General features: G+C 49.5%; 1 pseudogene; it reads right to left on the reverse strand.

Moving 5' to 3' along the window:
- Positions 1–25,851, reverse strand: part of LOC123349517 — a 48,408-nt pseudogene that overhangs the window by 20,174 nt on the left and 2,383 nt on the right.

Raw genomic sequence — 25,851 nt, forward strand, 5'->3', positions numbered from 1 at the left:
TTTACTTCCTGCAACTGGGTGGACTAGGCCAGAGTCCTCCTATTGGAGGCCTTAGCATCCTGCCACATCCATCCCAGGAAAGGAGCAGTGGAGCTATGTCTTCCAAGCAGCCTAGAGAGACTGTACAGGGTGTGACCAATCAGGGAAAGGCAGCAGAAAGCAGCCAATCAGGGCTCAGGAGGGCCATATAAAAGGAGTTTCAGCTGCAGTGTCAGTCTGTTTGTTGCTGCAGTCAGAGGAGTGCGGAGGGAAATCTTTACTGGTCAAAGTCAATGGTTGCACTATGGACAACTCAGTGCTGGTTGACAGTGAGGAAGAGCTCCTGCCTAGCTACTGGGTCTGAACCTAGAAGACCCCTGAGGTAAGGGTGAAGTACTGGTGAAGGCTGGGGCTGTGGAGAAATGGCCCAGGGAAGTTTCTGTGGTGTGTGGTGGCTGCTGTTAGGATCCCTGGGGTGGGACCTGGAGTAGTTGGTGGGCCTGGGTCCCCTCCCTTCCCATAGGCCACTGGGGAACGGGGCTTACAGTTGAACTGTGATTGACACACACACACACACACACACAGAAGTGGAACAGGCTGGGGCCAGAAGAGACCCAGTGGGTGAAAATGATTCCCTCCAGGGAGGGAGGACTTCCTGGGGGTGTGGCCTGATACTATTTGAAGCCTGCAGACACACTTGACCAGGGGGTGCTCATGAGAAGTGGGTGCCCCCCTGTTATACTTTCCCTTGCTGGTCTCTGGTTGCCTCCCCTTCTGGCCCAAAGCTTCCCAATCTCCTGCCCTGCTCCCTGGCTGTTTCTAATCAGCTCCAAGTGTTAACAAAGAAGCAAAGTCTGATTCAGATACTGTATGAAGGAGTCTTCTAAAAACACCTGTAGTAAAGGGTTATTGACAAGCTCCCCACCATGTGAAATGCCCCATGGTGCAGAGAGCTGGGCCAAGCCCTGTGCCGCAGGTAAACTTGCAAACCAGGGTTTAGCTCCCCACTGCTCACACACAGGCTGAGTTGTGCCCTGCACTGTAATGCAGAGGGGTGGCATTTCCCCTGGGTCTCTGTCACCCCCCTCAGACCCTACTGCAGTCAAACCCAGCCCTGCCCCTCAGACCCACTCAGAGGAAAGCTGGGTGACTGTGCCCAGCTGTGATGGGGAAGGAGCACAGGGTAAAGTTCTAGCCCCACTGAAGTCAGTGGGGACGTTGCCATTGACTCCCACAGTGCTGGGATTTCACCCACAGCCTCGCTGATCACAGGTCAGACAGAAGCATGGACACTCCTCTCAGCCCAATGCACCTGGGGGGTGTTTGTGTTAACCAAGAGATGAGCTGCTGTTGGAATGACCTGCAGCTGGGAACGCCGGCAAAGTCTGACTAGGGGACTGGATGGGGAGTCAGCCAGGATCACATGACTGCAGGTGCTTGGAGAGACCAGCTATGGAGGTGGAGAGGGAGGTTGAGTCAGGTGCTTATCTAGGGGCGAGGTAGCATGGTGGGAGGTAGGTCAGATCATGTCCAAATCCCATTGCCATTTGTCCTGCCTGCTCAGTAATGTTCCCTGCCTGTTCCCATAAAGGTTCACAGGCAGCCTCTACCCATTCTCCTCCTAGTTGTTTCTGTGTCACCAATTCGCCATTGTCTTCCTGCCCAGATTTTCCTTTCCTTACAGCCAATGGGAAAGTTATAAACAAGGGAATATTGCAGCAGGACCCCTGTGGAGAGTTGGCTGGATGTGACCGAGTGAGCATCGTATGAGTGCAAGGCAGCAAAAAACCCACCAACATCCCCAGCAGCTGTAGACAATAGACTACCCCGAACATGAGAAGTAGGGCATGGTCCTGTGGCTCCAGTTAACCACTGACCTTCTCAGAGGCTGCTGGTGGAGGGAGAGGTCTGGGGCCTATGTCAGACCCCACTTACTCCACTGCTGGAAGCAAAAGCCGTGCTAAAGAGCTACAGACGGTACTAGCAGAGTGGCAGGAGCTGTACTAAAGACAGCATCAGATCAGTGTCTGGCCAAGTCACCCCTTGGAAAAGAACATACTGACTTTGGGGAAGCTTGGTGACCTCATGGGGAAATGAGACAATAAGTAGGGAGTGGTGGTGATGATGATGATAAAAACAAATACTACTGCAGTCCTGTCTAAAAGAATTGCTCCGTTCTCTGGCTTCCGTGCCACTCTCTTCCTCCTGTTCCCCCCCGCTCCCCCCAAATAAATCCTGTGGTGGTCAAAGTCACCCTGGCCCACCAGGCAGTCACTGGTGATGCTGGGGATTTTTCCCCACAAAAAACTCTGCGGAAAACTGTTTTTGTTCTTTCTGTTTGACACTTTTTTTAAATGGACACTCTGACAAAATGGAAACTTTTTCAAACAAGCAATGTTCTGTATGAAATGTCTTGATGGGGAAATGGGAGTGAGCTTTGAAATGCTGCAAGCTGAGGAGCTTGCAATAGCTATGGCTATGTTTTAACACGGGATGGCTTTAATTGTGTCAATGATTAATAAGATCAGTACAGTATCCCTTGTGCTGTTGCATTTTACTGTTTTTATGCTGTTTCTCAATTTTTTAATTGTGATTGTCCAGCACAGTTGAGTACTAAAAATGCAAATTAAAACTGGGGGATTTTCTCACTAGTTCCCACTTGTGAGATAAAAACACTGGTTGGCTGTTAAAATGCTCAGCAATGAAATAGTTAATGTAGACATTCTCAATTTGGTACAGAATTAACACTTCTGTTAAGATGCACTGAGCAGTTCACATCTCTGAGCTGTTTCTGCCTGTCTGCAGGCTCAGGATGACAGCTCTGCAGTAGGAAGGGCTTCTCTACAATAGCTGGAGTCCCTGCTGAAAAGAGCAGTGACCCACCGAGCTGCCTTAAGGAGTCTTCAGTGGCTGGTCAAGCTGTGATCTCGGCTGCCCGGCCCTTGCACGTGAGAACTTCCCTGGAGAGAACAGGAGCACTTGTGGGACCTTGGAGACTGGAGAGGGATTTCAAGGAAGTTCAGTTTGGGGAGAACCCAAGCAGAAACTTCCAGCTTCCAGGCTTCCCTCAGGGAAGGGCCTTGTCAATTCTTGTGAGCCCCTCCCCCACCTATCCCCACTAGAGTGATCTCAGCTGTACGGGTGCTGTGTCAGGGTCCCTCACCAGAGTTCACTTCCCTCCACTGCAGCTTCAGCCAAGATCCCCCTCAATGCCGCCTCTTGCCGGGAAGTCTCCTCAGTGTCCCCTCTTTGCAAAGCCCTCTGTGGAGAGGGTGACAGGACCCCTGAGCAGAGTTCTTGCCACCAGGTAGGAGCCTTGTTCCCCTCAGTCTTGTTCTCTCCGTTCAGTCCATTATCTGACCAACTTGAGGCTCCTGTACAGTCCTGGTGAGGACCCAAAAGGTCATGGAGGGTTTCAGGTAGAAAGCTTAGGCAATGAGTTCTCCAGCTGTACTTCCCCTGTCCGCTGCTCTTCACTAATGGATGGTGGCAATGAGCCACGTAACATCTGCGTGTCAGGCTGCCAGGCTCACACATTGCCTGGGCTGGTAGCTGTGAGCTCTGCTACCAGCTCCAGAGTTCCAGTACCATGGTGACTGACACTCGTAAAACACAGACAAGGTGGGTGAAGCAGGTAATCTCTTACTGAACCAGGTTTCCTGCTTTCAGGTGCCACAGAGCTCCTCAGGTCACAAGAAGCTCAAAAGCTTGTCTCTTCCACCATCAGAACTTGGTTCAGTAAAAGAGATTACCTCACGCATCTTGTCTGTTTCGTCTCCTGGGACCAACACAGCTACAACTCTCCTGAACTGGGCAAGTTAGATTCTGTTACAGTGGCTGGATTGGTGCATAGAGGCTGAAAGAAAATTGTACAGGGACTTTGGGGCTAGACCTGGTCAGAAAATATTAAATATTTTCCACAAACTTTTAAAGGAATCAATGACTGTTTCTGTGAATTCTTTGGGTTTTTATTTAAAGTCCCTAAACTTTTTCAGTTTTCAAAAACTGAATTTTTTGGCTCTCCTGCAAATCATTTTAAATGCAAAACCTCACTGACATTGTTTCCAAAATAACTTTCATCAGGAAATTTTTGAACAAAGTTTGACCAGCTCGACTGGAGATCAGGGTTCTCTCCTGCCTCATTTGAGCACTGGACCACTTGCAGCTTGGTGCTTGGTCTATTGCGAGGTCACTGGACCAGATCCACCAAGATATTTAGTCTCCTAATTCCCAGGGATTTCCACAGGTGTTCAGGGCCTAAATACCTCTTGAGGATACAGACTGTCCCACTCGGATTCTTCAGTCCTCCAAAGTGCTCTGCCAAAACCAGGGTAGGAAAAATCTGCTATTTCAAGAGTGAAATACAAGCAAGAAAAACCTTGTCCCAGGTCACAAACCCTATTCTGTTCCCTGTTCAAGTGAGCTCACAATGCCCCAGCGATGTAGGACAGTGCAGTTAATCCTAGGTAACAGGCTGGGAAATGGACAGTGTTAAGGCTGATGGGAGAAAAGGACATTGTATCTCCAGTAACTTATCAGTATCTTAAGATGCAGGAGACTGGTTCCAGTGTTAATCATGGGAGGCAGTGATCTGCCAGCAACAATTCTCCCTGTGGTCAAAGACAATGGCTATTAAATGTCCAGTGATGTTATGGGCTGAAGTGTCACCACTTTGAACCTGGAAACTGCTCCCCTCCCCTGTGGTTGTTACATCCCAGCAACAATCACAGGCCAGGGGTTAACTGACTTGGGCTCTAAGGTTGGCCAGTCAGAGAGTGATGTGACTCACCCCTGAAGCTATTGAAGGGAGGCTGACACAGCCTATGCAGGAGGGGAGTTTTAGCAACAAGCAGGCTGTGGAGCAGAGACCCTGGAGGACTTGGCAGCACAAATGGCATTTGTAGCTGCTGCTGGTGGTACCTCTTGTGGGGGGAGAGGCGGAAGTGATGGGCTTTCCTTATGCTAAATTCAGGAAGGAGCAGTGACTAGCCAATAAAAAGGGCTATTAGTTGAATTTCCAAAATAATGTCTCTGAAAAACCAGTTCTGTCCTGTCTCCAGAGGACCCTGCTTAATACTTTTGAAGTTTATTCAGGGCTCATGAAAAGGGGCTCCCTGATCCAGGCGGAGCTCAGGGCTCTGTAGGGAGGAGGGTGTATGGGGACCCAGGTGGAACCTCCAGGGCCAAGGTGAAAGCCGTGATCCTCTGCAGAACAGGAAATGGGACACCTGTTTTATGGTTCCCATCCTGAGGACTGGAGATGCCCCAGAATGACTGGAGGCTGCAGGATGGGGTTACTGATGGTTCAGTGACAGAAGGAGCAGCTGTCGGCAGAACATCAGGCCACTGGGGAGGAGAGGGGTGGCCAGATCCTGATGGTCAGGAGCTTTAAGGGGAGCTAGAGACACTGCGCAGAGACCTCGAAACCCTGGAGAAGATGAAATTCTATAGACTGACTGGCATTCAGGAGTGTGGGGCACTTGGGGAACATGGCTATATGTGACCATGGAGTCTGTTCTGGGTTGGCGGTGAGAGCAGTCCAGAGGGGGTCTCACACGTAAGGGAAAGGCAGGTTTTTCTGAAGGGGGGTGTATGTCACTTGGTGGCTGGCACCAGGAATTGAAGTAGGTCCTGCACCCCTGTTGGACGAATGGAGGGGGCCAGGCAGCACCTGGGGCTCTCAGGGCCAGAGGGCAATTCCTGAGAGGGAGGTGCTGTGAAGAGGATGGGGAAGGAAATGGCAGGAAGCATCTGCCAGAGTCCCCGGATGCAGAAAGTGAGCTGAGAAACTGTCTTGTTTAGTTCTAGTTTGGGACTAACCTGTGTCAGAGCCTGGGTGTGGCAGTGAGCCCTTGGCAAGCTGGGGAGAAGCCCGGCCATGCAACGGTTCCTGCTTCCTTCTTTGGAAGGAGTCTCATGTAGACCTAGGCTGTGACAGATGCTGCCTTCAATCCGATCTCCCCTCCCTTGCCGGGGTCTCTTCATCACTCTCCCTACTCCTGTGACTCTGTCCCTCTGTCACTGGCCACACGCTAAGTTCCTGCATCTCCCTCTGGAACCAGTGGGAGCTGCGGGTGCCAAGCCTCTGTCTGTCCTGTGCCTTTGTGCCATCAGCCCCACACTCTGCTCAGTTTCTGGTGGTGTTTGACCTGGCTAATGCTTGGGGATGGTGTGTGTGTATGTGTGGAAGCCGGATGCACAGTTAAGCTCTGCCCTTCTCCATGAAGGGAGGGAGAAGACTTTGTTGTAGGTGGGGCTGTAGTCACCAGCACTGCAGAATGTGTCACATGTTGGGATCTGGGGATTTAACTGGTGGTTTTATACCCCTGCGGCCAGCTCCTCCTAGGCAGGGTGTGTACAGACCGTGGTGCAGTGTTCAGGCCAGGCTGAGATGGGCCAGAACCATCCCTCCACCTCTCCATGATCTCGTGGCAGGGGTGGGGTGGGGAAGCGTTACAAGAAAATAAAACCTTGATCTGACCTTCCTCCCCCGACCCTTGGTTTGGGTTCGTTTTGCCAAATAGAAGCTGAAAGGAGGAGATTGTTGCAAAACCAAGACCACGACCTTCCCCATTTTGCTCTTCTCTAGTGTTAGGTCCCCTCTTGCACCACTGTTTGTGAGTGACACCAGTTCACGTGGTATCTTTGCACAGGATATCGCATTCTCCCCCAACTGTCTTCCCAAGGTACGAGCCACTTGTATTGTCTTCACCTTGGAGATGCTGTCTCCCTGCAGGGAGAATCGGGGCCCGGTGGCTTTCAGGCGGCTGGGTTTATAGAGGTTTGAGACCCCACCACAACGTTTTGGGCATTGCCCTGTGGTTTAGCTTCAGCGTGCGGCTGGGAAGCTGATTGGGGAGGGGCAGGAAGTGGATGCAGAAGTAACATGTTGCTGGCCCCTCTCCCTCTTCTCATCCCCTCCAGCCACGTGCTGCTAATACTGACCCTGTCCTGTGTCCCCTGGTCGTGCTCCCAGTCCCCTGAGGCAGATCATGGAGACCTGATTTCCTAGAATGCCTGCAATGAGATCTATGGACCCCATGCTGGGCAATACAGGGGGAATGAGCTCTTGCAGGCCAACCCGGCACCGCCCTGAGAGGTTCCAGACTTGGAGGGGGGTTAGAAGAGAGGAGGGCACAGCTGGAGCAGACTGCGGAGGGCACCAGGCTTCCGGCCCCCAGCTCCTGGGAAAGGGCTGGCTGAAGGCAAGAGCTTCCTGGATGATCGATGCTCCCTCTGGAGCGAGGGGCCCCAGAGCTGAACCTGCCCTGGGGGACTATTCCCTGCTAGCCTGTGAGCCCAGTTCAGGTGCCCAGGGAGCGGTGGCCCCACCATGCCAATGGAAGAGTTGCTCTGGGGTCATTGACCTCCCCTTTCAGAGCCGCTCTTTGAGGGGCGCTTAGGTCCGGAGCAGCGGGGCAGAGCGCTTGGATGTGGCCGACCAAAGGCCTGGGCCTGGCCCCTGGGGGCATCCTGGGAGAGGAACATGGTGACAGTGCCGCTGGGCTTCCTGCTCTCCCCTCGACCGGTGCACCTGGCCATGTCCCCTCCCCATCCCTGGGGGCCGTGCACACGGCTTTTCCCTCTCTGGGACGGTGGGCTGGTCTCTCCTGTGCTGGGTCCCTGCTGGAGTGGGAGAGCGACGTGGGGGCCATGCTGGCACGGAGGGGGGAGCAGTGCACCTGGGAGGGACTCTGCCCTGCTGTGGGGCTGGGAGCATGGGCATGGCCGAGGGGCACAGGACGGGTTTATAGAAAATTCAAAAAACAAAGGGAGACAAGTTCTCTCTGATGGATTTTATTATGTCTCTTCCTAAATGGCCCTAAGGGCTGGTCCCTGCTCGATGCCCCAGAGGAAGGCGAAAAACCTCCAGGGTCTCTGGCCAATCTGCCCTGGAGGAAAATTCCTTCCTGACCCCAAACATGGCGATCGGTTTCACCCTGTGCATGCGAGCCAGGACCACAGTGGGGAAAGGACCCACTGGTCGCTATGGTTACATACCCTGTCCCAGGCCCCTCCAGGATAGTCTGTGTCCCAGCACTAACCTGTCTCCAGGGATTTCTTCTTTGCTTCCATCCCAGCAGCAACTTTTGAACATTGTGTCTTGAATATTGTCCACGCTGGCTCTTTCCTTCATCAAGCAAAACCAAAGCCACTGATGTCACTCAGAAGTGACAAGCAGGTTCACCACCTCCTAATAAAGATGAATCCCCTGACATCTGCCATCCCCCTCACATCCTCTTAGCTCCTGAGATGTGTGATCAGCTGTAACAAACCCTTTGGCACAACATAAGTTACAATCAGCACTACAAAATTGCTATGCTCATTTCTTAGACTTACCAAATGCTGCTTACCTCTCCTCAGAGCCAATCCTGTTGCTTTATTGAATGAAGGGTCTTTCATATTTTGAGATCCAATCGTCCTTTCAGGTGTTGGATCTGTTCAGCTCCGTCCCTGTTCCTTTGTACTCAAATCCTGAGCATCTGTAACTCTCCTCCTGAAAAGACAAATCCATTTGGCAATAAGAGAATCCTAAATGTTCCCCTCCTTGTCAGTGCTGGTCTGCTGCATTGTGGGTTTGAAACTTGATGGTGATAAGTGATTGTCTTCCCATTCTAGTAAAGGAAGGCAACTTTTTGCAGGTCTGCCATAATGAGTTTGTTTGTTCTTAAGTAATATGACTGCTTATAATCCTCAATCCCCAGGAGATCAGATCAGCTGCATTTTTCACCTGAAGGGAAACCAGATCCATCAATTTCTCCATTATGAGGCGAGTTCCTTACCTCTTGGTAGCAGTGATGAGTTTTGCTTGTTTCCTTTCTGTAGATATCCCAGATCTTCTAGCAACTTCCTGAAGTTTTCACACCCTCAATGTTCAACTCAGAGGCATTTCTCTCATCTGAAAGTACGAGGATCTATTTATTTCCACTTGAATGTTAAAGAAATGTGCTTTTTTTTCTTACCAACTGACATGCCTGGTTCAGCTGGTGGGATTTGCATTAATCCCTTCTAGAACACAACAGCCCTCTGGTCTCCTTCCATCTGGAGATGCAATGTGAGCTATTTATTTGGTCTGCAAGTGTTGCTTTAGCACCAGATTCATTTAGAACTAGGGAAACTTAAATGCTTACCTCCATGTCTGTGATGTTCTGCTGACTTGATTCAAATTTGCGACTAGCTGAACTATTTGAAGTGGCTTTTTTTTGTCTGTGTTGTTTCAAGGGAATTAAAAAAAAAAAGCATTTTGTCACTGGAGTCCTCAATGGATTGAGCAGCTGGCAAGTCCATTATGCTTTATCTTGTCTGCTTTTGACACTCTCCCCATGACAAGTAAGGTCTTCCACAGTTTTTTTTCTCCCTGAAAGCAAAATCCACACCACTTCATGTACACATGGATGTTTGGAGACTGGTATTTCTTACCTCCTTGCCCGGGACAGCCACGACACTGAGCCTCACTTCTCCCTGCTAGGAATGACCACCTGGTCTGTTCATATCTCAGAAGGTCAAAACCTGCAATCAATGTTTGACAGAATTATTTATTATTACTTATTACCAGCTATGAAGAGTCATCAATGGAGAAGGTTCCTTAGCATCCAGATCATCAGGCTTCTAGAGACCTTTCAGTGCTCACCTACTTGTCAGTCATGTTCCACCGCAAGGCTTTGATTCTTAGCGGTACAGTCAGCTACACTGGTTAAAACCTGAAGCTTATAAATGGCTGCTTGCCTTTTTCTGAACTAGAAGTAAAAGATGCTTTTCCCTCTGGCCAATTATTGTTACCTGTCTGACTTCTTCTTTTTTCTTAAATTCAGCAGCCTCTCATCCTCCCTTGAATGGTAAGACCTTCCTTTCACCTGAAAATAGAAACAGAGACTTTAATTCCTGCCTCCATGCTGTGAGGAGGTGCGTTCCTTACCTCTTGATAGAAATGATCAGTTCCACTTAGTTCTTGACATCTGAAAAATAAGCAACAATAATCAATTAGGCACAAATAGAATCAGCTGGACAACTCCTCTCTGCAAATGCAAGAGCAGGCTCAACGCTCATCTTCACACTCTGGTTAGTTGCACTTGTTCTTTGAAAAAACTTCCCTGTTCCATCCTTGTAGGAACAAGCAATGGCCTTCTCTGGGAAGGAAAAAGGAGCAGAGATAATCATCATTGGTTAGAATTACCAACTACTTTCCTTTCCTCTGAACAGGTAGCTCCCATTTTTAGTGCTTTATTCAGTACAGCAACTTCTCATGCTTTTAGAGAGATGGAAATTTCCTCAGTTACCTTCCTTCCACCTGAAAGGATGACCAGAACCATTGACTATTATGGGAATGGTGTATTGTATTTCTTACCTCCTTAAAAGGATGGATCCGCTAATTCCTTCCTGTAAACGACAGCCATGTGTCATCCTTGCATCTCGAAATATGACCTCCTGCAAAGATCAATGTTTGACAGACCATATTTTTGTCAGGCAACAAATGTAAATGAATTGTCATTGGATTCATTTTGTAACGGAGTATAAATGCACACCTTCTGCGTGATGAATTGCTGGATTGGTTTCTCTCTTTCTCTCCATACAATCAGCTGTACTGTTAAATCTAGTAGGTATAAGTGGTTTCCTTTTTCTTGATTGGAACAAGTCAATACTTCTGTAACCTCAGAAGCTTTGGTTATGTATCTTGCTTTATTCTTATGAAACTGCTTGTAGCCTTTGACAGCAAAGGCTAGATTCACTTCCTTCACCTGAAAGTACACTCAGATTGGTTAGTTTCCAGTCCATTGCTAGGAGAAGGTGCATTCCTTACCTCTTGATAGGAACAGGTTCTCTTACTACTTCTGACAGACAAGCTGCAGTGATCAAATCAACAGAATAAGAGATTACGTTGCAGTTGGACCTGAAAGGTAAAAACCAAGCTGATGCCAGCTCTCAGCTATGGCCAGTTGTAACCTTTCCTTTTTGAATTGTACAAATACCTGCATTGTTAACCCCTAGTAGTTACAACTGGCTGCTTTGAGCATATCCTGACAAAGGCAATTGGGATTCTACCTGATGCTAAAGAAACCGTCTGGGTTCTTACCCCCGTCCACTTCTGTGCTTCTCCTTTTTTCTTCTCTTCTAGCCTCTTTGCCCACTCCTCTCTTTTTTCCTCTCTTCTCCCATTCCCCTTAGTTCCCTGGTGTTTCTCACTAACTTCTTTGGTTTTCTCCCCCACCACACACCCTCTCCTTATCAATACTTCATCCCTCCCTCCCCGCCTTGTTTCCTTCCTCCTTACAAGAATACTTTCCTTCATCCTTCTGTGTCTCACGTTCCCTTTAGCAATGGAAGCAGGTTGGTCCCAGAAGCCCCTGCTCCATCACCCTGGTCCCTGTACTCAGACCCAGAGGCAGCAGCCATGTGCTCTGGGCGACAGCCTGGTGTGAAAAGCTGCAGCCCCTGGGGGCTGACCCAACAATCACTGCATCACAACAGAGTCGTGGGTCATCACCAACTTGTCACTTGGGCAAATGACCTGTCTCATGCCCTTCCCCCGCCCCCCAGGGGAGCTGTAGGGGGAAGGCTCTGGTTGGTTCTAAACTCTCAAATGAGTCAAATTACACTCCAGGTCTGGAGTCACCAGCTGGGGCTCTGTTTGTGACAGTGAATTCCAGGGTCATGAATGGCTCCTTTCCCTTACGCAGCCCTCACCTATAGGGTGAGCCCATATCTCTATAAAATTGAGACAATCCTGATTATTGGGTCTTTTTCTTATATAGGCTCCTATTTACTCCCCCCTACTCCCTGTCCGATTCTTCACACTTGCTGTCTGGTCACCCTACTCACCTGTGTCCATCTCTCTGTCTAGGTCACCACGCCTACGGTGGAATGTTCCACTTCCATCACAATGGGCCAGTTCTGAGCAGTGTTGAGTTCCTGCATCTCCCTCTGAAACCAGCGGGAGCTGCAGATGGGGTGACCAGATGTCCTGATTTTTATAGGGAAAGTCCTGATTGTTGGGTCTTTCTTATATAGGCTCCTATTCCCCCCCACCACACACACACACCCTGTCCTGATTTTTCTCACTTGCTGTCTGGTCACCCTAGCTGCAGGTGCCCAGCCTGTCTCAGGACTAACCCTGTTGGCTGCATTTCATGGCACCTTGCTGTCCTCCATCTTGTGTTCTAGGCTGATCGCTGCAGACCCACCCAGGGACTGACAGCCAGCGCCTCCTGTACAGGGGAATCCAGACAGGGATTTCAGTGTTAGCTGTAGATGGGCAGATACCAGAACCATCACTCCACCCTTCCATGATCCCTGGGGGCTCTGATAAAAGGGCACATGTCATTGCCTGTGTGGGCCTTGATTCTTAAAGAAAAAATATGTTTCTGGCCCTCATGTGACCCCAGTGCACCCTAAAGACTCAAAAAGCAGAAGGCAAATAAAAACAACACAATATGTACTAACTTTTACATAATCTCATTGTTTTAAAGCCAATCTCATGAGTTTTGGTGAGCAGGACTCATGATTGTTGACTATTTGGGGTTGGCAATACTGTATCTTACTGCAAATGCTTTTCTGTCTGTCCCACACCCACTTCCCCTCCCCACATGGGTTAGGGAGTATCCAAAGTCCCAAGGATGGGGAAAGTGTAGCTAGTGTGATGTGCTTACAGACACCACCACCCCCCGGCTACCTCCAAATGTAGCAGAACTCACAACAAGATAAATGTCTTCGCGGCTTGTCTTCGTGGCTTGTCTTCGCGGCTTGGTTGATGTGCAAAAATATGAACACAATTCAAGTACCAATACAGGCAGCTGGCACCACCCTGTGATTAAAAGACCCTTCCACGCCCCCACTTCCCAACCTTGACCAGTTTCAGACTTAGTAGGGACTAGTGCTCCGTAATAGTCACTAAGTGCAGTTAGCACTGCCGACATAGAACGGTTAAAAAAAATGGGTGCATGTCCCCACCCCCACTTCCCCAAACCAAATGTAGCTAAGAGTGACTGAGTACTGCTGATAAGAGATGTGTGGACAGATAAGAAAAAGGAATCGCACAATGATTGTACTACAACTCAACCACCATCCTCCACAGCCTAAAAAGGTGTTAACCCAGTGGAGTTGTGAATGGTCACAGGAATGAACACCCTCCCAAAGCTCTATAGCCCCTGGGTATGTGCCAATGTTTCCTTGGGAGCTCCTCCAGCAGCTGGACAGGGTGTGACGGTGTCCCCTAGGCACAGGCAGATATCATCCTTTGCCTCCCTCCTGTGCCAAGATGCATCCAGATATGGCATCCCTGATTTCCCTTGCATGCTGGGAACCAGGGCCAGTGTGCACATGGGTGGGATCCGGCTGTCTGTACAGAGTTTATAAGCCTGACTTGTGCGGACCCACTTTACCCTCACAAATGTTGTGCAGCGAGTGCCAGGCAAAAATCCCAACAGACTTCAGTGAGGTCAGGATTTCACCCGTTGTGCATCCAGGTCTGAGGCTTGGAGGGACAGGAGAAAGATCTATAATTCCAGGGTGTTTGCTCAGATATTTGAATCCATTTACCTCAGTGCCCAAAACTTCAGGAGTCGGTTTCTCCTGCCCCTGAGCTCTGCTTTTGTTCCATCTCCTTTTGGGCCGTTATCGGTACAGGAACAGGAGCCTGACAAGTAGCGGCGGCTGCTCAGAGAGGGCTAATTAGACATGGCCCTAAAGTCTATATCTAAGCTTCAGCCCTGGCTGCATCTTCACTCTGAGCATCACCTCTGAGTCAGTTTTGTCCCTCCATCAGCAGCTGCTCCTGCCCCCCTACTCTGCTCTGCCGGCTCCTGGCATCAACTGCCGCTGCAGGGTCCTAGCACCCCCCAACCGCTGGTGCCAGGGCAGGCTGACCCAGGCTGATACTGACCTTCTGTCTCAGATGGACCCTTCCCTTTTCCGGCGGGACCCTCCACCAGCACAGGGCCCCCCACCCGCAGTCACCGCTCCTGCCACACGCTGGGCAAGGGACAGTCCCCTCCCCCACCCCTAGAGAGGCTACAGTGAGGGGCAGCATCAGGGGAGGAGGCACACACATGATGGCAGACTCCTGCCCACACCCACCACAGGGGATTCGAGGGGGCTTCCTGGACCTGAGAGGGGCTCTAGGAACACATGCAGTGACAGTGGTGCGAGGTGAGTGTCCTCCTCTCTTTCCCCAGCTGGGGGCAGCCTGCCTGCACCCCAAACTCCTCATCCCTAGCGCTGCCCCATCCCAGAGCCCGCACCCTGCCAGAACTCTCACCCCACCACACCCCAACCCTCTGCCCCAGCCCTGACCCCCCTCCTGCACCATGAACCCCTCATCCCCAGCCCCATCCCACAGCCCTAGAGAGGCTACAGTGAGGGGCAGCAGTAGGGGAGGAGGCACACACATGATGGCAGCCCCCCCACACACCCACCACAGAGGATTCGAGGGGGCTTCCTGGACCTGAGAGGGGCCCTAGGAACACGTGCAGTGACAGTGGTGCGAGGTGAGTGTCCTCCTCTCTTTCCCCAGCTGGGGGCAGCCTGCCTGCACCCCAAACTTCTCATCCCTAGCGCTGCCCCATCCCAGAGCCCGCACCCCTGCCAGAGCTCTCACCCCACCACACCCCAACCCTCTGCCCCAGCCCTGACCTCCCTCCTGCACCATGAACCCCTCATCCTCAGTCCCACCCTGCAGCCCTCACCCCAGGACCTCTGCCCTACCCCTGAGCCTCTCCCACACCCCAAGCCCCTCATCCCCACAGCCCTCACATTTTTACATTATTTTAATGTTTAATATATATCGGCTTACAAGGCAGGGGTGGGGGTGGAGGTGGTTGGACTTGAATCCGTTCTGGGCATCACCAAAAATCACACAAACCTGCCGCCCCTAGTGCCAACTTGCCCTAGGCATTTGCAAAACATGGTCCTGGGGGGCTGGATCCCGCTGAAGCCCCCTCTGAGGCCTGTAGCCTCATCCTCCTACTCCCAGTAGATTACTGCTTGAACGAAGCCTTTAGAGGAAATCACAAACATTTCTTCTTTTTACTTCTACTACTGTATCTGCTGATCAGAACACTAACCCAATAGGGTTGTTTTAATATTTATTTGCATGCAGGAAATATTAGCAATTTAGCACTCAGAGCCCATTGACGTCTGTTCTCTAACAAAGAAAAGCGCAATTGAACAAATAACGTCAATCAAGTTTCATAAAATTGCTGGATAAGGAACAAAATGGCTCCACGGTCACAGCCTAAGCTATGTCGGTAAGAGAGAGAACGTGAATGGCCAACCAGCCTTAATTACAGCGGTAATATCACTGCACCGGTGTCACTGCAAAGCAGAACCTGTGCCAGACGGGCAAAACCTGCTCTCAAGCGTTCAGGCCCAGAGCCTCACAGGTTGTAGGTGCCTAACTCCCATTGATTTCTCTGGGCATTAGGTGCCTAAATACCTTTGAGGATCTGTGCTTAATGCCCTCCCGGTGCAGGGCGCTGCACGTGTAACGGGACAGGAGATCTTGAGCCTGCCTTACTGCAAGAGCTGCTCTGCAGCCGCCGAGTTCGTCCTACCCAGCAGCAGCAGCAAGTTGTACACTTAGCTATGTGCTCTCCTTTCACCGGAGTGCTACACACACACGATGTCTCTGCCCACACGTGTACGCAGTGTTGCTGTAGCCACGTGGGTCCCAGGATATCAGCGAGACAAGGCGGGCGAGGTCTTATCTTTTATTGGACTAAATTCTGTTGGTGAGAGACAAGCCTTAGAACTACACAGAGCTCTGCTTCAGCGCGTGTTCCGGGGGAACCGTCCCGCTCTCTCAGCAGTCGAAGTTGGTCCAATAAAAGACCATTGACTGATCCCTTAGAATCTGTGCTAACTGCTCCTGCTAAACTATCGGTTTGATCCTGTATTTCGCTGTGGCACTCGCAGTACCTTGCCCAGGCCTGAGGAAGAGCTCGGTGCAGCTGGAAAGCTCGTCTCTCTCACCAGCAGAAGTTGGTCCATATACGACCTCGCCCACCGGTACGTGGACAAGCAGACAGTCAATGCAAATAGCACCACCTCCTGGCACACTCGTTTAGGATCAATACCACACACACTTCAATAAGGGTGTTTGTTCTTCACTGGCAATGAGTGCTGAGTCCAGCTCTGAACAGTCTCTGCCTCTTTAACGTGCTGTGGAATGAGGGTGTTCTCAGATGTGACTATCTACCCACACCCTGCTCCTTTTATACCCTGTGAACAGCAGGGGTGCTGGGACTAGGGGCACAGGGGGCATGGCAGCACCCCCTGGCTTGAAGTGGTTTCCATCACAAATGGGGTTTACAGTTTTGTTCAATGGCTTTCAGCCTCCCCCCACCCACTAGACAAATTGTTCTGATGTCACTGATGACGTATGGGGGGTGGCATATGGGGTCATATGCCCCCCAGATTAGCTGCTTGGTTGTACTGAGCATGCTCAGTAACATCTGCTGAAGCCACTGCCCTCACTCTCTCTCTCTTTCTCCCCCCCCCCCCCCCCCACTGTCAGCAGTTCCAGGTCATTTCAGCGACGACGAGGGTTGATATTTGTGTAGAGGTTGTCGTCATCTGTCTCTATTGGTCGTATCTTCTCTTCCGTGTAAACCTCTTCCTCCGCTTGTGCGTCTCTTTCGTGGAAGTTAAAGTTAGCGTAAATCGCATCATCAGGTGGTGGAGGAGAAGACTGCAAAGCAAGAGGAAAATAAGTGAAGACCGCTCGTTCCTTTCTGCTTTGCAAGGTCTAAAGTAAATGGTTAGTGATGCCCATATCATACTATTATAATGCTAGACCATCTTCCACTGAGACAGGCACTATAAAAGAGTGTGCTGACTTGTTAGGAAGCTGTATTCTGAGTATGAAACACCTCTAAAGTTCATGGAACAAATGCTGCATTCTCCAGTATTTTGAGGTTTCTGGAGCTCATAAGATTCCCCCTTGCCTTGAACCTCCCGGTCCCACTGCCTAGAACCAATGCTGCATTTTCTATTATCACTGAAGATCCTGTGCAATCACTAATTTATGTCCTCTTTATCTTTGCTCTAAGGCTAATTAATTCTTGATTCCCCTCTAACTTTTTAAATGTCGTACCACCCCTGATCCTGTTCAGGAACTAGTGCTGCATTTTCTGTTACTCTGAAGTTCTTGGAGCTGCAGTCTGTAAAAGGAGAACTGATTTCTTTATTACCTGGAGTTGATGCTCAACACCCAGTTCCCCTACGCTCGAGAGAAAAATTAAATGAGGCTCTTATGATAAGCTCTCCAACTCACCATCTCCATCTGATTCATCTCTGCCTCTGACCTGCTTTGAAGTGGTTCTGGAAAAAAAATGAAGTTGTGACTAAGCTGGTTATTCTCTGATTACCTTTGGGTCACTTAAATGAAGGAGTTAGTTGTCAGTCTAGTTAGTTCATAGTGGAGCAGTATCTACATCCCACATGTTCCCACCCGAGTAGTTGCCAATAATTGGTGGCTTTGTTGGCAATCCAGCCAAAGGTGGAATAGACGTGGAGACTGAATCCACCTTTCACACCTTGAGGTGCTTCCTCAGGTCAGGGAGGAGACATGGAATAGTCCTATCATTGCTCAGGTGGTATCTGTGCTTTAGTATGAGACTTCAGTAACTAAGGCTGCCAGTTCACCATCACTGCTGTACATTCACTGGCAAAAACTCCCTGAATTACTCTTTATTCGGCTAAAGGAAGGACACAAAGAAGAATCTATCGGCATCCTATGAGCTCTCCTCCTACAGAAATTGCTTACACTTATTGTCCAAGTAAATCTTACCTTTGGAGCACTGTCTGCATCTCCACAAAAGGATACCGAGCACCAGAAAGAAGAGAAGTGTCCCAGCCACAGCCCCAGGAACAATGTAAGAGCTCATTAGCTTTTGGTCATGTGCTGTTGAAAGAAACATTAATTCACTGCTGTCCTACTAGACAGGGGCTACCGAGGCAGGGCAAGTTGAGTTATTGCACCTCTATCACCACTAGTTCTAGGGAAAGACAACATAGTTTGGGTCATGCATTACCACCTCTGCAGGAGTCCTGCTGGATAGGGACAGGGGAAGATGCTGTGAGCGAGGTCACTAGACCACCACCACTCAAGGAATCCCGCGGCAGAACAGCCGACGGAGAAACAGCAAACTGGGTCGCTGCTCCACCACTACTGGAAGAATAACCGACACCAACCTGGTGGATTCATTTGTCAGAAGATGGTATTTGCAATGGGCTAATCAGTTAGTATATAGTAAGGACTAGCTTACACCCTCACCCAGAATCAAACTGGAACCTGTGCTGAGGTTCAACAAGATTTCCCTCATTTAAAAAAAAGACAGTATTCTACAGTTACGGTCCCAAACACTGCAGCTTACAATAGTGGTGCTGCCGTGAGTGGGTTGTTAGGGCTGTCATCTAGACACGACTTGGTTTTGTCCAAGACTGAAAGCAGAATCAGCAATATACCGAGAGGCATTTCCATCCCGCTCAAAACTGGGAAATACTGGAAATCTTCTTACGAGAGAGCCTGTCATGGTGAAACTGACTGTTCAATAGGGGTGAGAAGAGCTTCTGAACCTGGAGCTGCTTCTCCAAACCGCTGAACCCTCTGTGAGTCACCCATCGCCAAGCCGCTCAGAGAATTCTGGTGGGCAGCAATGCTGTGCTGCTGAGCGAGGGACATCAGGAAAAGGGGAGAGGGTTGCAAATACTTTGATGACCAAAAAAAAAAAGATGGTCAGGATCTGGAAAGCCACGGGGAATCACTGACTTCTCACTGTAAATCTCTCCATAACATTCCCTTCTCCTTCTGTTTGCCAGCAACTCCTGTGCCATCAATATCACCCCATGTAAAGTATTAGCATCTGCTCTTCCTTTCCTAGTCCTTATTCTTCCCTAGGAAATACAGTGAAGATCTGAGAGGACAATGCTGCTATTTACCATGGATGGTCACTCTGGTTCCATTGCCACCGCCATTTTTACCAAAGTCACATCTGTAAATGGCTGATGGCTGGGGAGGTATTAAAATAAACGTCTCCCCCTCCAGTATTTTGTGTTCTTTTCCCAGCCTGGCCATTTAACATCCCCTGCTTCTTAGAGGTTAAAGTGATGCTTTCAGTTAGTTCCATTCTTAGCTTTATGATGCCTGGCAAGACCAGCAAACCATCTCCCCAGCCTCCCGAATGTTCACTCTGGAGAAGTTGCCTCCTGCAATATTGATCCTTATGTGAACCGGATCTGACATAAGAAGCAGACCCAGGTTTCACCCATCCACAAATCAGACAGGAATTCATGTCTAACTACCCTGCTATCTCTCACAGATTCCAGATTCCAGGCACAAAGGCAGGCTTTGAACGTACCAATGGGTGTGCATGCAACATGGGCAAGCAAACATTTAGAGACTAATTTGAGGCCATGTGAAACATTTGGCTGTAAAGAATCTAAAATGGAAACATTGTTCCCCCTTAATACTGGCCTACAGGGCTCTGTCTTGCAAAGAGTTTAGTGCTTCTGGACAGGCGTGGAGCACCCTCAGCTCCCATTGAAGGTGGCACTGAAGACACTCAACACCTTCCAGGAGACGTGAGCTCTTGTTCTCACTCGCTCACCCCCATTTCCCCAAGAAGATCAGGTAGGAAATTCTGGCACTTACTCTCGATGGTCACTTGGGTCCCTGTTCCATTCCCAGGGAGGTTCCTTGCTGTGATCCCCACCTCACACACGTAGGTTCCTGTATTAGATAAATCCACATTTTTCAAAGTCAGAGAGGCAAACCCATTGTCCAAATGCAGGGCTGTGATCACATCGCTCTCATTCACCCTCGGTCCCATAGTTATACCATCGCACATACATGGGGCTGTGGTTATTGACTGTCTTGAATGTACGGTTAATGGCAATAAATCACTGACACTGGTTGGGGTTTGATTCACCATCAGGTCAGTAATTTCTGCAGAAAGAGAAACACAGATGATGGCACCTTCATTGAGAAACAGTTCCATGGGCCAGCAGACAAGGGCAGATGTACAAAATGAATCTCTCCAGTCCTGCTGTTTAGTTTCCCCTGCTTGTTAAGAGTTTAAATTGATGTTCTTTCGTCTGGCCCCATATCGAGCTGTATTGTGAATGTCAAGACTTTTCTGCTCTGTTTAGTGAGCAGGTAACCCCAGAAGCTTCAGTCTAGACAAACCTCCTCCAGCAATGTGACTTCTTACCTGAACCTTGTGTACGCCTGACACGTCTGCCAAATTCCTCACATTCAAAACCTTCTTGAGACCTATTTCCCTCCACCAGCCCAAAGCAGGGCAAGAGAGAGGGTGGCCAATTCTCCGTTACAGAAAAATGGAATTCATTGAAGGATGTGAAATGGGCAGTTCGGAGAAGTGATGCACTTTTGCTGGCAATGGCAGGGGAGTGAGGATCGGGTGCAACCGTTACTCTGGGCAGGGCTGTGCTTACAGCGTAGCAAGAGAGTGTCAGCAAGTCTTTAGCACTGGTTTTACTGGTGGAAACTTCAGCAGCTCCAGGGCCAAGCGGCAGCTGAGCAGCGGTTTTGTGGATCTCCATTGCCCCCAGATGTTGGATTGAAGGGCCTAAATTCCTGTGTGGATTTAGTTCTTTAATCTCTCTGTGTCTCACTTCCCAATCTACTGTTAGTACGTCTGCCTGTTCTCCCCACTTTTGTCTGCCTTGTCTGTTTAGAGTGTAAATTCTTTCGCTATGTCCATGTACAGTAGAGCTGATTGCAAATGTTCTGGCAAAACTTAGCTTAGACTGAAAATGCCAATCCGCTGAAGAGAACCGATTCACCAAATCAACTACAGACTTGACTCCACATTTGTGGATTTCCACCCCAACTTCGACAATCACCACCCAGCCATTAAACTCTCTGAGGAACAGTCCCACACTAGCATCAACTTCCTGGACACCACCATCAGCTTCAGCAATGGAACCCTACAGACAACCCTAGACAAGAAACCCACAGATCACCACACCTCATGTCATAAACCCAGTAACCACCCCAAACAACCAAAAAAATCTGTAATCTACAGCTCAGCACTCATATAGCACAGAATATGCTCCTAGGAGGCAGTCTGGGATACACACCTTAATGCACTCAAAACCGCCTGCACCAAACAAGGGCATCCTACTAGAGAAGTATATTACATCATGGAATGGGTTGTCCAAATACCCTGAGAGAACATGCTTGAATACAGAAATAAAACCTCCTCTGACCGCACATCAATTGCTACCTACCACACTACACTGGAACCCCTACGGGGTATCATCAAACAACTATGACTCATACTCGATGGGGACCACATCCTGAAACAAGTCTTTCCTGATCTCCCACTTCTGACCTTCAAACAACCGCCCAGCCTCTCCAAGGGCATCATGAGACACAAGCTCCCCACAGACCAGGACACACCAACTCAAAGCAGCACCAGATCCTGCCAGAACAACAGATGCAAAATCTGCAGACATAGATCCACTGCTACAATGATCAACACCCCCCACAACTCACCTTTCAAGATCCATGGAACCTACACATGCCTATTACAACCTGTGGGGTACCTCACCCAGCGCACTAAATGCCCCAATAACAACGATGTGGGTGAAACTAGACAATCACTGTGCTCTTGAATGAATTCACACAGGAAAATGATAGAAGACAAAACCACCCTGTCTCCTGTGGGGAACATGTCTCACAGGTCAGATACAGAGTGGTCCTCATCACTCAATCAGTTTCACACATACAGAATGGGAAGAGACTGTCTAGGAAGGAGTACGGCAGAAAAGGATCTAGGGGTTATAGTGAACCACAAGCTAAATATGAGTCAACAGTGTGATGCTGTTGCAAAAAAAAGCAAATGTGATTCTGGGATGCATTAAGAGGTGTGTTGTGAGCAAGACATGAGAAGTCATTCTTCCACTCTACTCTGCACTGGTTAGGCCTCAGCTGGAGTATTGTGTCCAGTTCTGGGCACCGCATTTCAAGAAAGATGTGGAGAAATTGGAGAGGGTCCAGAGAAGAGCAACAAGAATGATTAAAGGTCTTGAGAACATGACCTACGAAGGAAGGCTGAAAGAATTGGGCTTGTTTAGTTTGGAAAAGGGAAGACTGAGAGGGGACATGATAGCAGTTTTCAGGTATCTAAAAGGGCGTCATCAGGAGGAGGGAGAAAACTTGTTCACTGTAGCCTCTAAGGATAGAACAGGAAGCAATGGGCCTAAACTGCAGCAAGGGAGGTTTAGGCTGGACATCAGGAAAAAGTTCCTAACTGTCAGCGTGGTAAAACACTGGAATAAATTGCCTAGGGAGGTTGTGGAATCTCCATCTCTGGTGATATTTAAGAGTAGGTTAGATAAATGTCTATCAGGGATGGTCTAGACAGTATTTTGTCCTGCCATGAGGGCAGGGGACTGGACTCGACCTCTCGAGGTCCCTTCCAGTCCTAGAGTCTATGAATCATCCTCAAAGGAAGCCTGCACAACACTTTCAAAAGACGAGCCTGGGAGCTTAAATTCATAACTCTGCTAGACACTAAAAATCATGGACTGAACAGAGACACTGCATTTATGGCTTATTACAACAATCTGTAACCCACTAACTCCCTTTTTTTGTCCTGTGACTGCAGAAGTGTCAACGGGCCACTCTGCCTAGAACGGTCCCTTGAAATAGGTGTTAACTACTTATGCTAAATCAGCCATTCTACCTTGTAGTTATCGGTGACACTCAGAGTAAGGGCACATCTATACTTAAAACACTGCATCAGCCCAGCTGCACCACTGTCTACACAGGAGGTTAGGTTGGTGTAAATAACTAACTATGATGTAGATTTTTCACACCCCTGAGCAACGTAGTTATGGTGACATAGGTCTGTAGTGTAGACCAGACCTAAGTTTCCAGGAGCTGAAGAAGAGCCCTGTGTAAGCTTGAAAGCTTCTCTCTCTCTGTCTCTCACCAAGAGAAGTTGATACAATAGATTGAAGATATTCCCTCACCCACCTGCTCTCTCAAGTTGCGTATAAGGCCTCACAGGCTTAGCCAATCAGAAACCTCCCCTCTCGCCCCATCTCAAAACAGTTTTTTGAATATCTGGGGCTTGACCCTGCATTCCTTGTGCAGCCAAACCCCCCACAGAAATCAGTGCAATGCAGGATCAGGACCATTGTACGTACCACAGAATGTCCCCCAGTTTTGCCCACAGCTCTGCCCTTTACGCTTTGTGCTGCTCCACCTCCCCCAGCACCACCTGCCCCAGCTCTCTGGAACCAGGCCAGTGTCCTGAGCTCCCCCGAAGGTTTTGTAGAACAGAGAAGGAAATGCTGGTATTTACCATTGATGGTCACTTGGGTTCCAGTCCCAGGATATATCACATCTTTGCTCCCAACCCCACATACGTAGGTTCCAGAATCAGTGACGTCGGCTTTCTTCACAGTGAGGGAAAGAGACCTCTTTTCTGGATCTGCTGATAATATGATTCGATCTGTTCCATTCACCTTGGCTGTTACATTGTTTCTGGTTTTATTCCATTCAGCAAACCACTTGATTGAATTATTGTTTGTGTTGAATGTACACTCGATGGTGAACTCTGACCCTTCCATTGCACAGATAGAGGGGGTGTCTGATTCACCACAAAGACAGCAGCAGTATTTTCGGCGGCTCCTGAAACACAAATTCAGTGTCACTATTTGAAATTATTGCAACAGGAGGAAGAATTAAATCAAACAAAATTGTTTGCAAATGATCCACTGCAGAATGTTTCCATTTCTCTACAAGGAAGCCAAGTGCCCGAGCAGGAACTCCCTGCTGAAGGTCACGGCATGAAGTTCAGAGCGGTGAGTGGGGAGGGCTCAGACTGGGCAGTTTGCACAGGCCCTGCTGGCACTGTTAGCCGGCCTGCCCGACTGGCTCCAGCCTGCCGTACGGGCTCCAGGGGCCTCTCCCTAAGTGCCAGCCAGAGAGCACTGGGTGACTCCTAGGGGTCTAGAGAGGAGCCCAGATGCAGGGTATTGGGCCTGCAGGCCCCAAGGTGGAGTATCTGCTCCAGGGAGGCAAATCTCAACAGCAATGGGCCAACCAAAGACTTGGGGGGGGGTTCAAAGAAGGGAGACAGAGATGGGAGACACAAGACAAAAGGAAGATGGAGTGGGGAGAAGATTGAGGGAAAGAGAGAGCTGGGAGTGGAAAAGAGAGGATGGGAGAGAGAAAGTGACTGTGTGCAAAGCAGGGGAGAGGGATAGAAAGATGTAGGGGGTCTAAGGAAGGGGAAGTAGAATAGACAAGAAAATGTGAGGAAAGTACGAGATGGAAGGAAAAGACAATGATCCTCGTTGTTGTTGTTGATACTTATTCCCATTGCACCTCGAGTCCTCAGCCACTAGTCCAGCCCCGTTGTGTCAGGCCTGGTACGTACTGTCAGAGCCAGTCCCTGCCCTGAGGAGCTCACTGGCTCAGAGTGGGAGGAGAACAAGAGATGTTGTAGAGGGGGAGTTTCCTTATTCCCTAGGCACAGGGGCCCCACCAGTCTCTTCCCAGTAGGGGGCCTGAGATGGGCCAGACAGAAAATTGGGGGGCTAAGCCCCCCATTGCCACAAGGCCCCACCCCTCTTTGTAGCCCCTCTCCATGGCCAAGTCGTAGGCCGGGACTGGGCAGTGAAGGTGTTGGCTGCTGACAGCCAGTAAGAGCTGCCCTGGCAGGGGAACCTGGCTCCAGGGCCGGCAGATCCCTCAGGGAGCAGCAACCACAGGGGTGGGGCCCAGGAGCCTGGGCTGGAGTGGGTCAGTCTGGGCTGCTGTGGGGAGCCCTGGATCTACCACCTGCCCTGGGTGCTGCACCCTGGGGCGTGGGGATAGGGATCAGGGGCTGTTCTCGGGCACCCCAGTCCCCTTCCCAGGTGTATTTCTCCACTGCTGCCGGAGCTGGGCACCCAGTCAGTAGCCTCTGCTCTCTCCACTCTGCCTTCAGAGCTGGGCAGATGGAGAGTGGCAGCTGCTACAACAGGGCTAAGGCAAATTTTGGGGTGGTGATAGCCCTGGCAAGCGCTGCCCCCGCCTGTGCACTAGACCACACTGCCTGCCCCCAATATTATTATTATTTATTATTAAGCAGTGCTGCTAACACACACAACACTCTACAGAACAAAGAGCAGCACGATGTATTTCTGTCTTACAGAGCTGATGAAATACTTTCTCTTCCATCAGTAACTAGGCAGGATGTAAACTAGCAATGTTTCGGGTAAACTTTTTTTTAATTCCATGGGACTGGATAACTTGCACCCAAGAACATTAAAAGAATTGTCTGAGGAGCCTGCAGAACCTTTTTGTTTTTAATAACTCTTGGCACAATGGGGATGTTCCAGAGACCAGGAACAAAAGCTAATGTTGTGCCAGTATTTTAAAAGGGTAAACGGGGTGACCTGGAAAACTATCAGCTGGTTAGTCTGGTTTTAATCCCAGACAAACAAACCTGATATATTTTTTGATGATGAATTTGGTTGATGAAGGTAACTGACATGATACACTTAGGGCTTGTACACACTACCACTTATATTGGTATAACTTATGTTGTTCGAGGTAACTAAGCCACCCCCTGGAGCGATGCAAGTTACACCGACCTAAGCACCGATGTGGACAGCGCTATGTCAGGGGAAGAGCTTCTCGCACAGACACAGTGTTGCCTCTCATGGAGGTGTATTTATAGTGCCAATGGGAGAGTGCTCTCCCGTTGGCATAGAGCATCTTCACCACACATGCTACACTGGCGCAGCAACGTCTAGTGTAGACTAATCCTTAGACTTCTATAAGGCCTCTGATATTCTGATTTTGTATGATGCTGTTTTTTAATCAACATAGAATATAGACTTGTAGGACTGGAA

This window comes from Mauremys mutica, chromosome 14, assembly GCF_020497125.1.
Source record: "Mauremys mutica isolate MM-2020 ecotype Southern chromosome 14, ASM2049712v1, whole genome shotgun sequence".
Taxonomy (NCBI): Eukaryota; Metazoa; Chordata; order Testudines; family Geoemydidae; genus Mauremys; species Mauremys mutica.